We start from the raw sequence: 12,939 nt of genomic DNA, 5'->3' as shown, positions 1-12,939 counted from the left end.
GAGGACACTTGTATTCCTCTTAAATAAGAGGAATAGATGTCTATGTCAAACATAGTCAAAACTTCAACTCAAAAACCAGGCCTTCACTCTGCTCTGAACACTCCATTTGCAAACTAACCTCTGCTTCCCCATTGAACTGACGTCAGATTTTTAGTACTGTTGAATCTTGGAGCTCTCTCTTATGGCTTACAGTAAAAGATGTTTTTGTCAATCTATGGGGCCAGTGGGCCCAAATATCCTGTAACACCCAAATTAAATTTCAGTGTTATCTTTTGATTTCCATTTGCCAGGAGCATGGAAATTAATAGCTGTTGGAACAATCGCTGCTATTTTACTTGTTGTCCTACTCATCTCAGTTGCACTATGCATTAGGTGAGCAGTACATCATTCTTAATTGAAAAATCTTTGAAAAGCATTTCAAGTCATTTCAATCAGTCAATTTAACAATTAATTTATTTGTCCTCTTTTCATTTACTTTCCAATCCAGAGCCTCTAAGCAACCATCTAAGCCTGTAGAGACACTGGACAACAGTGCAAAGGTGAGGAAGATCAGTCCCAGTACAAAATATGGTTCCACAATTCAGCTCTTACTATAAAGACAGTCTCTCAGTCATTTGAATTTGACTTACAGAGACAAAACACACTCAGAAATATCCTCTGGAACATAACAATATAGTACTTAGTTTAGAGCTAGACAGGACGAAGTATGAGTATTTGTTTTTTTAATAGGTTACCCGAATCTGATTCATACTGTTCTTCTGAGAGATAAAAGTATGATTTTATTTCCCCTTGCAGTGAGGGTCAATACAGGAAAAAAAAACCCCATCACCAATCTTATCTGTCCATTGTCTACAGACACAACCAGAAGAGCCAGAGGATGCCCTTACCTATACGACTGTTCACTTTTCCAAGAAACAGGCAGATCCTCTCTACTCCAATATCAGCCCAGCTCAGCCCCAAAGACACAAGGAGGAGGAAGAGGTGAAGGATGTCGTGTATGCTACTGTCAAACTGAACAGTGGCAATGCTGCCCCGAGGTGAGTGCCTCTTTACACAGGAACAGTATCCTCAGTTGGTGTTTGATTGAGTGTCTTGGCCTTTTCTGTTCAAAACTGTGGACAAATTTGGAACTGGCCAGAACTTTATCAGGTGGATTCAGCTACTGCATTGTGTGCCACAGAGGATGATTTGGATTAATTGTTTAATTTGTATGTCATCAGTTTGCCCTTAAGAAAGGAACATGCCTTTTTTACCACTTAATGTTGATCATTAAACGATTGACACAAGTGAAACACAATGATGTACATATCATAGAAATAGTTAAAGACAACATTTATAAAGAATTCCTTTAACCCTCATCATACCAACATATTTAACATCAATGGGGGTCCCTTGGGACCCTCAGAATAAACTACTGTAAGAAACAACCAACATAGCAAAATTTATTTCAAAACTTATTTCTTCTCATAACATTATTAGTTATGTATTAAATGCCATCTGAAAGAGAACAGATTATTATTATTTTAGGAAAGTAACAGTTAATTTGCTTATTGTATAAAATGAAAATTTAGGGGCATCAACAGAGCACATGAGGAAATCTGTGTCTGTTGCATGTGTGTCTGTCTCCTTCAAAATGACTGACAGAGTGCCCCCACTCACCCCTAATAGGGTGTGAAATTAGGACCCATGGCAAACATAAACCCAATAAATAGTTCCATCTATTAAAACTGCATAGGTGGAATTGGGTGCTTTTGACTGGAGTCCCCCAGAACCCCAATATGTTGGTATTTTTAAAAAGCACTAATTAAAACAGAAACAGAAAACAATGATTAGTCATTGGGAACAAATTGATTGACAAAGCCATAAAAAATGGAATGATAGAATAAAGCACTTGTGAGATATGACAAAAAGAACATCTCTGGGGTCTGCAGGTACCCCAGTTGGTAGGATTACGGTTAATGCTATGTTATATATCTATCATGGTTTATTATTTCTGCAACTGATGGCCACATTTGGTACCTTTTAGGGTAGTGTTAGGAGTAAAGGGGGCGGGGTTTATAGTTCCTCTTTCTTCCTTTCCCTTTCTTAAACTGGACTGGTTTTCATTGAGAAGATAACAAGGGGGTGTGGTTAAGCTGCGGGCTGATAAAAGGACGCCACGGTGAGGTGCGTGCGCAACCACTGGAGTAACGTGAGACAGCTCAGCTGGGAAAGCGCGAACCTTTGAAAGTGATACGAGTGAGTTAAAGCCCAGAGAGACGTCCTTTCTAGAAGCGTTCGAGACATTACAGCCGCACACCTTTCCTGCACCCGGACCCTTTGGTAAAACCAGTTTCGGTCTTCGGGGACCCATCCCCCAACCACCAAAACCTGAACTGAACCGCCAGAAGGAGCTCGCGGCTCACGAGAGCAATGCCAGAGCTGGCGAGGCCGAGTCGGAGGGACTTGCACTGCTAGTCGGCGTGGCAACCCGATAAGGTAACCCACCTCCAGCCTGTCTATCTCTAACACTGGAAACCAGTCCGTCTTTCTCTGATTCCTTCCTAGTTTTCTCCTTTTCTACACCCTCCAGGTTAGGACTAGTATTGGTTCATTGATACTGAATCCCCTAGACTTGACTAGTCCGTAACATAATTTGGGGGGCTCGTCCGGGATATGGATTCGAAGCGATTAGAGTTCAGTTAGTGAGTTACATCCAAGCATTCTGTTTGCGGGAAGAGGCACAAGTGAGTTGGATTCAGCTCGGTAAAAGTTGTATGTTGCTAGGTTTAGAAGTAGGCCATGGACATACAGCTACGGGCAGAACAGCTGCTCGGTGCCAGACTCTCGTTTTAAACAGATGGTTGTGTATGTATGTAAAACTCAGCTAGCTAGACGAAAGGTTAAGGAAAATTTATCGGGTGTGTCGAGGTTAAAAACGAGGATAGGTCTGTAAGTTGACGATAACAGTGTGACTTAGCGGGTTGGTTGACGGCTGGTGTTTTGCTGCTGTGCGCGGCGTATGGGTGCATTGGTTTGTGGTCCGTGTGTAAGTTGTATTGTCATAAGCGCTGTGTGCGACTTGAGGGTGCATTGATCTCTGAGAATAGAGTGACCTATGAGCTACCTCCTGTTAACAGGTTATACGTTTAGTTTATGGCCATCTGATAAGTTACCTTAGAGGTAATTTTTGCGAGGCCCTTGTCTCCTTTGGTTACCCCCACCGGTGAGCGCTCACTAACAGGTGACTATGGCTACTTTCAGAGTAGAAGAGTTTTGTGGGAGCGATTTTGGGCGAAATGAGTTGCGTAAGCTTAGAAAAGAAGATTTGCTTGCGGTAGCTCAATATTGTGAGGTCGAGATAAATCCAGAGGCTAGAAAGCCAGAAATTGTGGAGACTCTCATTTCAGCGTTACACCTGCATGATCCGGTACAGGAGAGAGAGAGGGAGGAGAGAGAGAGAGAGAGAGCGAGAGAGGGGGAGCGGATGTTTCAACTTGAGCTGGCAAAAATGGCAGCAAGAGAGCAAGAGCAGAAACTTGAGTTGGCAAGGTTGGCATTGGAGCAAGAGAAGCTTAAAGCTAACCATAGTGTCCTACAACGCAAGCACGAGGCTCGTTTTGATGTTTCCAGCTGTTTAAGACTCATGCCAAAATTTAACGGTGATGATGTGGCCTCTTTCTTCGAAGCTTTTGAGAAAGTAGCCAAAGAGCTAGAGTGGCCTGAAAATAGGTGGACACTGCTTATCCAGAGTGTGCTTGAGGGTAAAGCTCAGGAAGCTTATGCAGCCTTAGATGCTTCTGACAGCCGAGACTATGATGCTGTGAGGAAGTTGGTTTTGGCAGCCTATGAGGTGGTGCCAGAAGCCTACCGACAGAAGTTCAGGTCTCTGCAGCGGAAACAAGGTGAGACTTTCCTTGATTTGGCTAGGCAACAGGAAGTTGTGTTTGACAGGTGGTTAGCAAGTACCAAAACACATACCTTTCAAGAGTTGCGACAACTTATACTTGTGGAGCAGTTTAAAACCAGTTTACCCCGGCACATGGAAATACATCTAAATGAGAGGGGCGTTACAGAGCTGAGAGGAGCTGCTATGGCAGCGGATTCTTACGAGTTAACGCACAGAGAGGCGCCTTGGAAAAGCAAGGTTGGCAGACAGGATAGGAGGCAGGCTACCACTGACAGGCCTACAGAGGCTACCGTGGTTAAGCCTACTCTTCCCTCCCTGCGGTCTCAAGGACCAGGGAAAAGGTATGAGAAGCCTTTCATTCCTAGAAGTGATGTCATCTGTCATTACTGCAAAAAGCCTGGCCATATAAAGTCCAGTTGTCCTGGTCTCAGGAGAAGAAATGGGGACGAGAAAGTTGTGGGGTTGATAAATGCCCACCCACAGATTGGTCTTTGTGAAGTGGACAGCGTGAACCTGCCATCCTGCCCAGTAGCAAAGGGGTTTGAAGGTTTTGTGTCAAGGGGGGCTGTTTCTGGGGCACCTGATAGGGAAATGGTCCCTATATCCATCCTGAGGGACACAGGGGCCACACAGTCCTTATTGGTTCAGGGTATTATAGATCTCTCGCCCGCCACCTATTTAAAAGCTTCTACCCCAGTGAAGGGTGTGGGAGGTGGTTTTATTAGTGCTCCTTTGCACCGGATATTTCTGGAGTCTAACATTGTAAATGGGCCGGTAGTGGTCGGCATTGTACCTTCCTTGCCAGTTGAAGGGGTTGCCTTTGTGTTGGGAAATGATTTGGCCGGTACTCAGGTTTGCGTGACACCAGTTGTGTGTGAGAAACCTTGTGAAGTCCCAGAGACCATGGCTTTGGAGAAAGAACACCCCGAGGTGTTTACAGCTTGTGTGGTGACACGTGCTCAGGCTCTGGCTGCTGAAAAAGGAAATTCCAGCGAGCAGGAGGAACTGTCTGGTGGGTTGGCTGATACCTTTTTCGCTAGGCTAGCTGAAGTGTCACCTTGCTCTCAGTTCACTCGGGAAGCCCTCATATTAGAGCAGGAAAAGGATCCTTCTGTAGCTCCGTTGAGACAGACAGCTGCTAGTGCTGAGGACATGAAAGAGGTAGCTGAAGGCTTCTTTATCCAAGATGGAGTCCTGTTGAGGAAATGGCGGCCTCGTGATCGTCCTGCTGAGGAGACATGGACCGTTAGGACTCAAGTTGTGCTGCCTGAGAGTTTTAGGGAGGAAGTCCTGCGTTTAGCCCATGAAGTATCCATGGCTGGTCATTTAGGCATCCGGAAAACTCAGGAGAAAATCAGCAGACATTTCTACTGGCCCAAAATGCATAAGGACGTGGTGTCATACTGTCGTAGTTGTCATGCTTGTCAGGTTATAGGCAAGCCCAACCAGACCATTCCAGCTGCTCCCCTCTGCCCTCTACCAGTCATGGAGGAACCCTTTTCAAGGGTAATGATTGATTGTGTTGGCCCTTTGCCAAAAACTAAGAAAGGGAATGAGTACCTCCTGACTATTATGGATGTTTCTACGAGGTTTCCAGAGGCTGTGCCATTGAAGTCAATTAAAACCAGGGTCATAGTGGAGGCTTTGCTCCATTTCTTTTCTAGGGTAGGTTTACCACTAGAAGTCCAACATGATCGTGGGTCCAACTTCACTTCTGGTGCATTTCAGGAAGTGATGCATGAGCTGGGAATTAAACAAATTATGTCATCTGCCTATCATCCTCAGTCCCAAGGCGCAATCGAGAGGTACCACCAGACTTTAAAGTCTATGATTAAAACCTATTGTGTTGGTTACTCAAATGACTGGGATGTAGCTATGCCATTTCTATTGTTTGCTATTAGAGACTCTGTGAATGAGGCTACAGGTTTTAGCCCTTTCGAGTTGGTTTATGGACATCAAGTGAGAGGACCGCTGAGGATGGTGAAAGAACAGCTGTTGCAGTCCGCCGGGCAGACAGACGCTCCCAGTGGAGTTTTGCAGTATGTAGCATCCTTCAAGGACCGGCTGCATACAGCTTGTGACTTGGCCAGGAGTAACTTGGAAGCAGCTAAGGGAAAGATGAAGGCTCAGTATGACAAGAAGGCAGTGAAACGTACCTTCAAGGCAGGGGACCGGGTTCTGATTTTGTTGCCCATGGGTGGAGATAAGCTAGGGGTGAAATTCTATGGTCCATATAAGGTTATCAAGAAAGTGGGTGCTTGCAATTATGTTGTTGAGACCCCCGACCGGAGGCACAAATCACGAGTATGTCACATCAATCTCTTGAAACCTTATTATACCCGTGACACTTCGTCCACCGTGTGTATAACCTCTCAAGTTGCTGTGGAAGAGGAGACAAGTGAGGATGATGATGTTGGGTCAGTGGAGCCTGTTACAGCTAGGCTGAAGAATTCCAGCGCCCTGGCCAATCTCAGAGAGTCACTCAGTTACCTCACTACAGAGCAGAGAGAGGATGTAGTACATCTAGTGGACCAGTATAGTTCTTTGTTTAAAGATACCCCTGGCTTGACGAAGTTAATAACTCATGATGTAGATACTGGTGAGGCAACTCCCATTAAGCAACATCCGTACCGCATTAACCCACAAAAATGGGCTCAGGTGAAGTCAGAGTTGCTTTATATGGAAGAAATTGGTGTCATTGAACAGGGCTCAAGTGAATGGAGTTCTCCCTTAGTCCCTGTTCCCAAGCCTGATTTAAGCGTACGACCTTGCATTGATTACCGAAAGGTTAATAATGTTACTAAGACTGACGCGTATCCCATACCCAGGTTAGAAGACTGCATTGACAAGATCGGCAAGGCACAATATGTCTCAAAGTTTGACTTGTTAAAAGGCTACTGGCAAGTGCCGTTGACAGAAAGGGCAAAAGATGTATCTGCCTTTGTGACGCAGGAATGTTTGTATCGCTGTCGAGCTCTCCCGTTTGGCATGAAGAACGCGCCAGCAACCTTTCAGAGGTTAATGAATCTGGTAACCTCCGGATTACAGAACACTGTAACCTATTTAGATGATGTGGTTTGCTATAGCTCTTCATGGTCTGATCACGTGCAACATATGAGACAGTTGTTTGAACGGCTTGAGCAAGCAGGGTTGGTAGTCAACTTGCCCAAGTGTGAGATTGGAAAGGGGCAGGTCACATACTTGGGGCACCAGGTTGGTCAAGGTTCAGTGAGGCCAAGGACTGCCAAGGTGCAGGCCATTTTAGACATGCCTGTTCCAAAAACGAAACGTCAGCTAATGCGCCTTTTGGGCATGTGTGGATTTTATAGGCGGTTTGTCCCCAACTTCGCAGCGGTAACAACACCACTAACAAACTTGCTGAAGAAGGGAGTGAGGTTTAGCTGGTCGGCAGACTGTCAAAAAGCACTGGAAATGGTTAAAGCTATCCTAGCTAGTGAACCAGTATTGGTGGCTCCGGACTTCTCTGTCCCATTCAAACTGGCAGTGGATGCTTGTGATGTTGGAGTGGGGGCAGTGTTACTGCAGACTGATGTGTCAGGGATAGATAGGCCGGTTGCCTACTTCTCTAAAAAATTGAATCGCCATCAGAAACGTTATTCTACCATTGAGAAGGAGGCCCTGGCTCTAGTTCTGGCAGTTCAACACTTTGAGGTGTATGTCTGTAGTGCTGGAGGTGATCTGGTGGTTCTCACTGACCACAACCCATTGACATTTCTAGCCAAGTTCAAAACGTCCAGTCAGAGAGTGTTCCGTTGGAGTTTAATTTTGCAGCCATATAACTTGACAGTAGTGCATTTACCAGGCAAAGAAAATGTTATCGCCGACACCCTGTCAAGGGGATGAACATGTGGTGAGAAGCCGTGAGTGCAGTGTTTATAGTAAATGCATGTGTATTGGAGTTAAGAGACTGTTTACATTATACATTGGTATAGTCTTTCACATTTATAGGCATAACTCCAGAGTAGACGTTAATCATGTCACTAGTGATAAGATACCTTTTATACTAAGGGTCAGAGACTAGACATGCCAGTAATGTCTGCTAATGTGATGTGTACATTGTTGTTTTTAAGAAAAGAGAAAATGCTAAGGAAAAAAAAATAAATAAATAAAATAAAATAAAAAAAAAAAACATAGGTGGAATCCAGATGGGTTTTTTTTTTGTTGTAAGGGGGGAGGAATGTTAGGAGTAAAGGGGGCGGGGTTTATAGTTCCTCTTTCTTCCTTTCCCTTTCTTAAACTGGACTGGTTTTCATTGAGAAGATAACAAGGGGGTGTGGTTAAGCTGCGGGCTGATAAAAGGACGCCACGGTGAGGTGCGTGCGCAACCACTGGAGTAACGTGAGACAGCTCAGCTGGGAAAGCGCGAACCTTTGAAAGTGATACGAGTGAGTTAAAGCCCAGAGAGACGTCCTTTCTAGAAGCGTTCGAGACATTACAGCCGCACACCTTTCCTGCACCCGGACCCTTTGGTAAAACCAGTTTCGGTCTTCGGGGACCCATCCCCCAACCACCAAAACCTGAACTGAACCGCCAGAAGGAGCTCGCGGCTCACGAGAGCAACGCCAGAGCTGGCGAGGCCGAGTCGGAGGGACTTGCACTGCTAGTCGGCGTGGCAACCCGATAAGGTAACCCACCTCCAGCCTGTCTATCTCTAACACTGGAAACCAGTCCGTCTTTCTCTGATTCCTTCCTAGTTTTCTCCTTTTCTACACCCTCCAGGTTAGGACTAGTATTGGTTCATTGATACTGAATCCCCTAGACTTGACTAGTCCGTAACAGTAGAAAGTCAATGTTAGCAAAACTGAAGCCTTTAAATTCACATACAGTATCACACCTGAGATTAAAGCTGTAATGCTAATGTAAGCCTGAAGTGTCTACATGTAAAATAACAAATATGGCCCAAATATCCCAAAACAAATGTGGGCCATTTTGGGCAAAGATGCGGTGCTGTCTGCGATGTGTAAACTGAATGTGACCCTAAAGTCGCCCATGTGATACATAGTGAATATGGCCCAAATATCACAAAACACATGTGGGCCACCTTTGGCAAAGATCTGGCACAGCTGACAATAATTAATGTGGGTGTAAACCAAAAGTGGCCCACATATGGTGCAGCACATGTGGTCCGGTTATCTTAAAACAAACCAAGGCCAGTTCTGACAAACATACAGCACAGTAAGCACTGGCTTGACTTGATGTGAATCTAAATTGGCCGACATATGATATGGCAAATATGGCCTAAATACTATACAACAAATTTGGCCCACTTTTGGCAATGAATGGCACAGTCAGCACTGGCTGTCATAGTGTGAGCCCAATGTGGCCCACATTTGAAATAGTAAATATGGCCCATATATTGCTGAACATTATCGGGCCACTTTAGGTAACGATGTGGCACAATTGATGCTGGCTTATGTAAAGGGTTAAAAATGTTGTGTATACCAGACATAAATATGCAGAGTGTAAAGGATTAAAAATGTATATACAGGAATTTAAGAAATGGCATAAAAGATGTTAAAAAGTCATTGGGACTATGGTACTGTTCATTTCAAAGATAATAAGTTAAATGTGCTGAAAAATAGACACCCCTATATTTTTTATTTTATTTTATTGTGTCAAATAGTGATTAAATTGCAAATTTCATTGTACTCCACTTGTTACCATGCCAGTGTGATGCTTAAACAGGACGCTAGAGGGTGCTTAGCTTGGGAGGAACCGTAAACCCTGTAGAGGCAAACACTGCAGAATAAATCCTGCAGTCGAGCTGAACGCAAGCTAAAATTTTCTGCCTCTTTGTTTTTACATAAAGCTGCAGGGTGTATGAACACACCCCTCCTGACACCCACCAGGCCAGGGGGGCAACACTTATCTGAATGTGAGCCTGAAGTGGCCCACATATGATGCAGCAAATGTGGCCCATTTATCTTAAACATATCTGGGCCAGTTCTGGCAAATATACGACACAGTAAGCACTGGCTAATCTGGGTGTGAGCCTAGAATGGCCCATATTTGAAATGGTGAATATGGCCCAAATATGGTTGAACAGTATTGGGCCACTATAGGTAAAGATGCGGCACAATTAGTACTGGCTAATCTAGAAGTGAGCCTGAGGTGGCAATAAATGATGCAGCCAATGTGGTCATGGGTGTCATCTTAAAACATATCTGGGCCAGTTTTGGCCAAGATACGGCACACTCAGAACTGGCTAATCTGGATGTGATATGATATGATATGATATGATATGATATGATATATGATTCACTGTGGTTCTAAATTAATCATAAAATTTTAGAGGTGAAGCTCAGTGTAGGTGCATACACACCGATAATGTTTACAACTGGGAAGGTAAGATTCTCTGGAAATGCTCCCAGAAGATTATGTTTTTACAGCAAAGTTTGCCCTGGCCTCCTCCTCTTATAAACATGGAATTTACTGTTCTATGTTAGTCCAGGGATCATTGTCCTAACCGTCCAGCCACAGTCCCCACCTCTAGTCTAAGAACTGGTTTCCACTGCCTCGTTTGGTGCAATTAGGGTTGAACCCCACATGTACCCAATTGAACTGATTAACTGATAGCACCTTGTTGGGGGCTGCACAGCTTAAAGCAGCTGTCTTTCCAGTGACACATAAATGCTTTATCCACAGGTACTGGAATTAGCAAACCATGTTGACTGTGGTGACTGCAAAAACAATGTTGCTAGGCCTGTTGCTGGCAAACAGGAGTGCATTGCCAAAATGCCACCATTCCATGCAGGATGTGGACCATATGAACATTAGGAATGTGGGCCAGTTCTTGTTTGTTTGGTTTGTTCTTGGTTGACATGCGGTATTGCTATGGCTTTCTTATTGCTCTGGCAAACAGGAGTGGGACCCACAGTAATTTTGCTATCTGGGTGGGCTGTGCTGCCTCTTACACTATTGCATTGCAAATACAATGCTGAACATGTTGCCATAGCTGCTATTTCTTTTTTAGACTTCCCCCCTTTTGCCATCAAAAAAATCTTCACATCTTGTCAGTTAAGGTTATTGACAATCTGGATTACAGATAAAACAGATACAAAGTGGTTTTATATTGAGAAATCAGCCTGTGTACTGCAATGGTCATGGTGAATCTACAGTTCTTGTGGATGAAAAATGATTAGAATTATATTATTATATAATAATTATTATATATTATTATAGTTAGAATTATACTGTTTTTAGTAGGATATTTCCACTGTGGGTTTTGCCAGACAATGTATCTTTGCTGAGCTGCAGTGGAGGGATTTTACCACACAGAGTGAATTAGCCAAGTCAAGTCTTGAATACATTTTGGCTAAACTGTATAATGTATATTCAGGTGGTAAACAGACTGTGGGTTTTGTCTCACATCTCTTACACTGGTGTTGCTCTACAGAGGTATCATTTCACAGCTGGTATGAAGAAGAGGAATGACCACAGTGACCACTAACTCAATGTATGAGCATTTGAGTGTTGTATTAAGAGAGGTTAAAATTTTTTTCTATTTACATTTTTAGTTGCGTGTTTGATAAAGAGTTTGAGTTGAGTTTTATAATAACTGTTGTACTAACTTTGTCATTTTATAACATATCTTTAGATTGTTCTCATTTGTTTTTTCCCCCCTCACAGAAACAGAAGTTAGGAAACTGTGGAGGATCCAGCTGCGTTGTATAGCACTGTCAACAAAACCCCCAAATAACATGGAGAATTTTTTCTTTATTTGTATTAAACCAGTTTTTGTTTCTCAGAACAGACCTGTCCAGGAATAGAGATATACTGTATGTGGACAATACATTTATATCTCTAATGTAAATATACACATTTGAATAGAACATACAACAGTATTCAGAGTTTGTGTGTAAAATAGTCATGACTTAATGCATACGTGTAACATGTTTTTAAGCCACCTGATGAATGTTTGTCGCTTGATGCCATAACAGGAGCCCTAATATCATTTATTGGTGTAGTGGAACATCAACAACTGCATTTGCTGGACTGCACAATCAAGCCAGAGTAACCACTACCTGGAATTGAAGCCAGAGTGTCTGCAGATGAATAGTTTCCTCCCTCTCAGTCTGTTCTATAATGATTAGGACTCCTTTTGTAATTCATGCAAATCAAGCAGGGACATTTTCTATATATAATCTCTAGAGTTGCAACGATTATTAGATTAATTCATTAGTTGAATGACAAATAATATATCTGCAACTATTTTGATAATTGAATAATCATTTCAGTCATTTTTAAAGCAAACTTGCCCAAAATCTACTGGTTTCAGCTTCTCAAATGTGAAAACTTAATGCTTGTTATGACAAAGGAACCCAGATTTAAGGAGCTCTGTTGTCACTTTCAAACTAAATCTTAGGACACATCTTTTACCATTGCTTTCTCCTGAAGTGTTTTTTCCCCACAGTTGTTTTATCTTGTCTTATCCTTAGTTTTAATTTAATTCCGTCTTGTTTTATATTTACCTTGTTTTTATTGTTTTAACATAAATGCTATGCTTTTCTGCTTTTATATTAAGCAAATGTTTTGCATTTTATGCATGAACTTTGCTGTATGAATAAACTTTATCATTATTATTGTTATATATGATAGGGTTAGGGTCAAACTGAATATCTTTGGTTTTTGGACAAAACTTTGACTTTTGAGAAACAAAATGACAAAATGATTAATTAAGAAAATAACCAGCAGATTCATTGATAATGAAAATAATCAGAGTTTTTTCTGCCCCAAAAATGAGAGCTGTATCAAGCATCTGACAGGAACAATATCACTGAATACTGATAGGATGAAATGGTGGACCTTAGAGGACAAAAATATCCCCTTCCTAAAACTAATATAAACAAATAATTTTAACCAACATCAGTCCTGATCATTACCAGCAAATATACATTCACTTTCATAATTTTAACCCTTTAAATGCCACACGCACACACACACACACACACACACACACACACACACACACACACACACACACGCACACGTGCACGCCCACACCTATATCTGCACACACACACACACAC

The 12,939-nt window shown here is 42.8% G+C and overlaps 1 long non-coding RNA gene across 1 annotated transcript; it reads left to right on the top strand.

Moving 5' to 3' along the window:
* Window positions 1-287: 287 nt before the first annotated feature.
* LOC122973574 lies at window positions 288-1,031 on the top strand. Its single transcript, XR_006400088.1, has 3 exons — window positions 288-372; window positions 488-539; window positions 856-1,031. It is a non-coding gene; the product is annotated as an uncharacterized LOC122973574 (long non-coding RNA).
* The last annotated feature ends 11,908 nt before the right edge of the window (window positions 1,032-12,939 follow it).

Source organism: Thunnus albacares, chromosome 3 (genome assembly GCF_914725855.1).
Source record: "Thunnus albacares chromosome 3, fThuAlb1.1, whole genome shotgun sequence".
NCBI classification, from domain to species: Eukaryota; Metazoa; Chordata; class Actinopteri; order Scombriformes; family Scombridae; genus Thunnus; species Thunnus albacares.
This window is presented reverse-complemented; position numbering and strand designations above follow the sequence as displayed.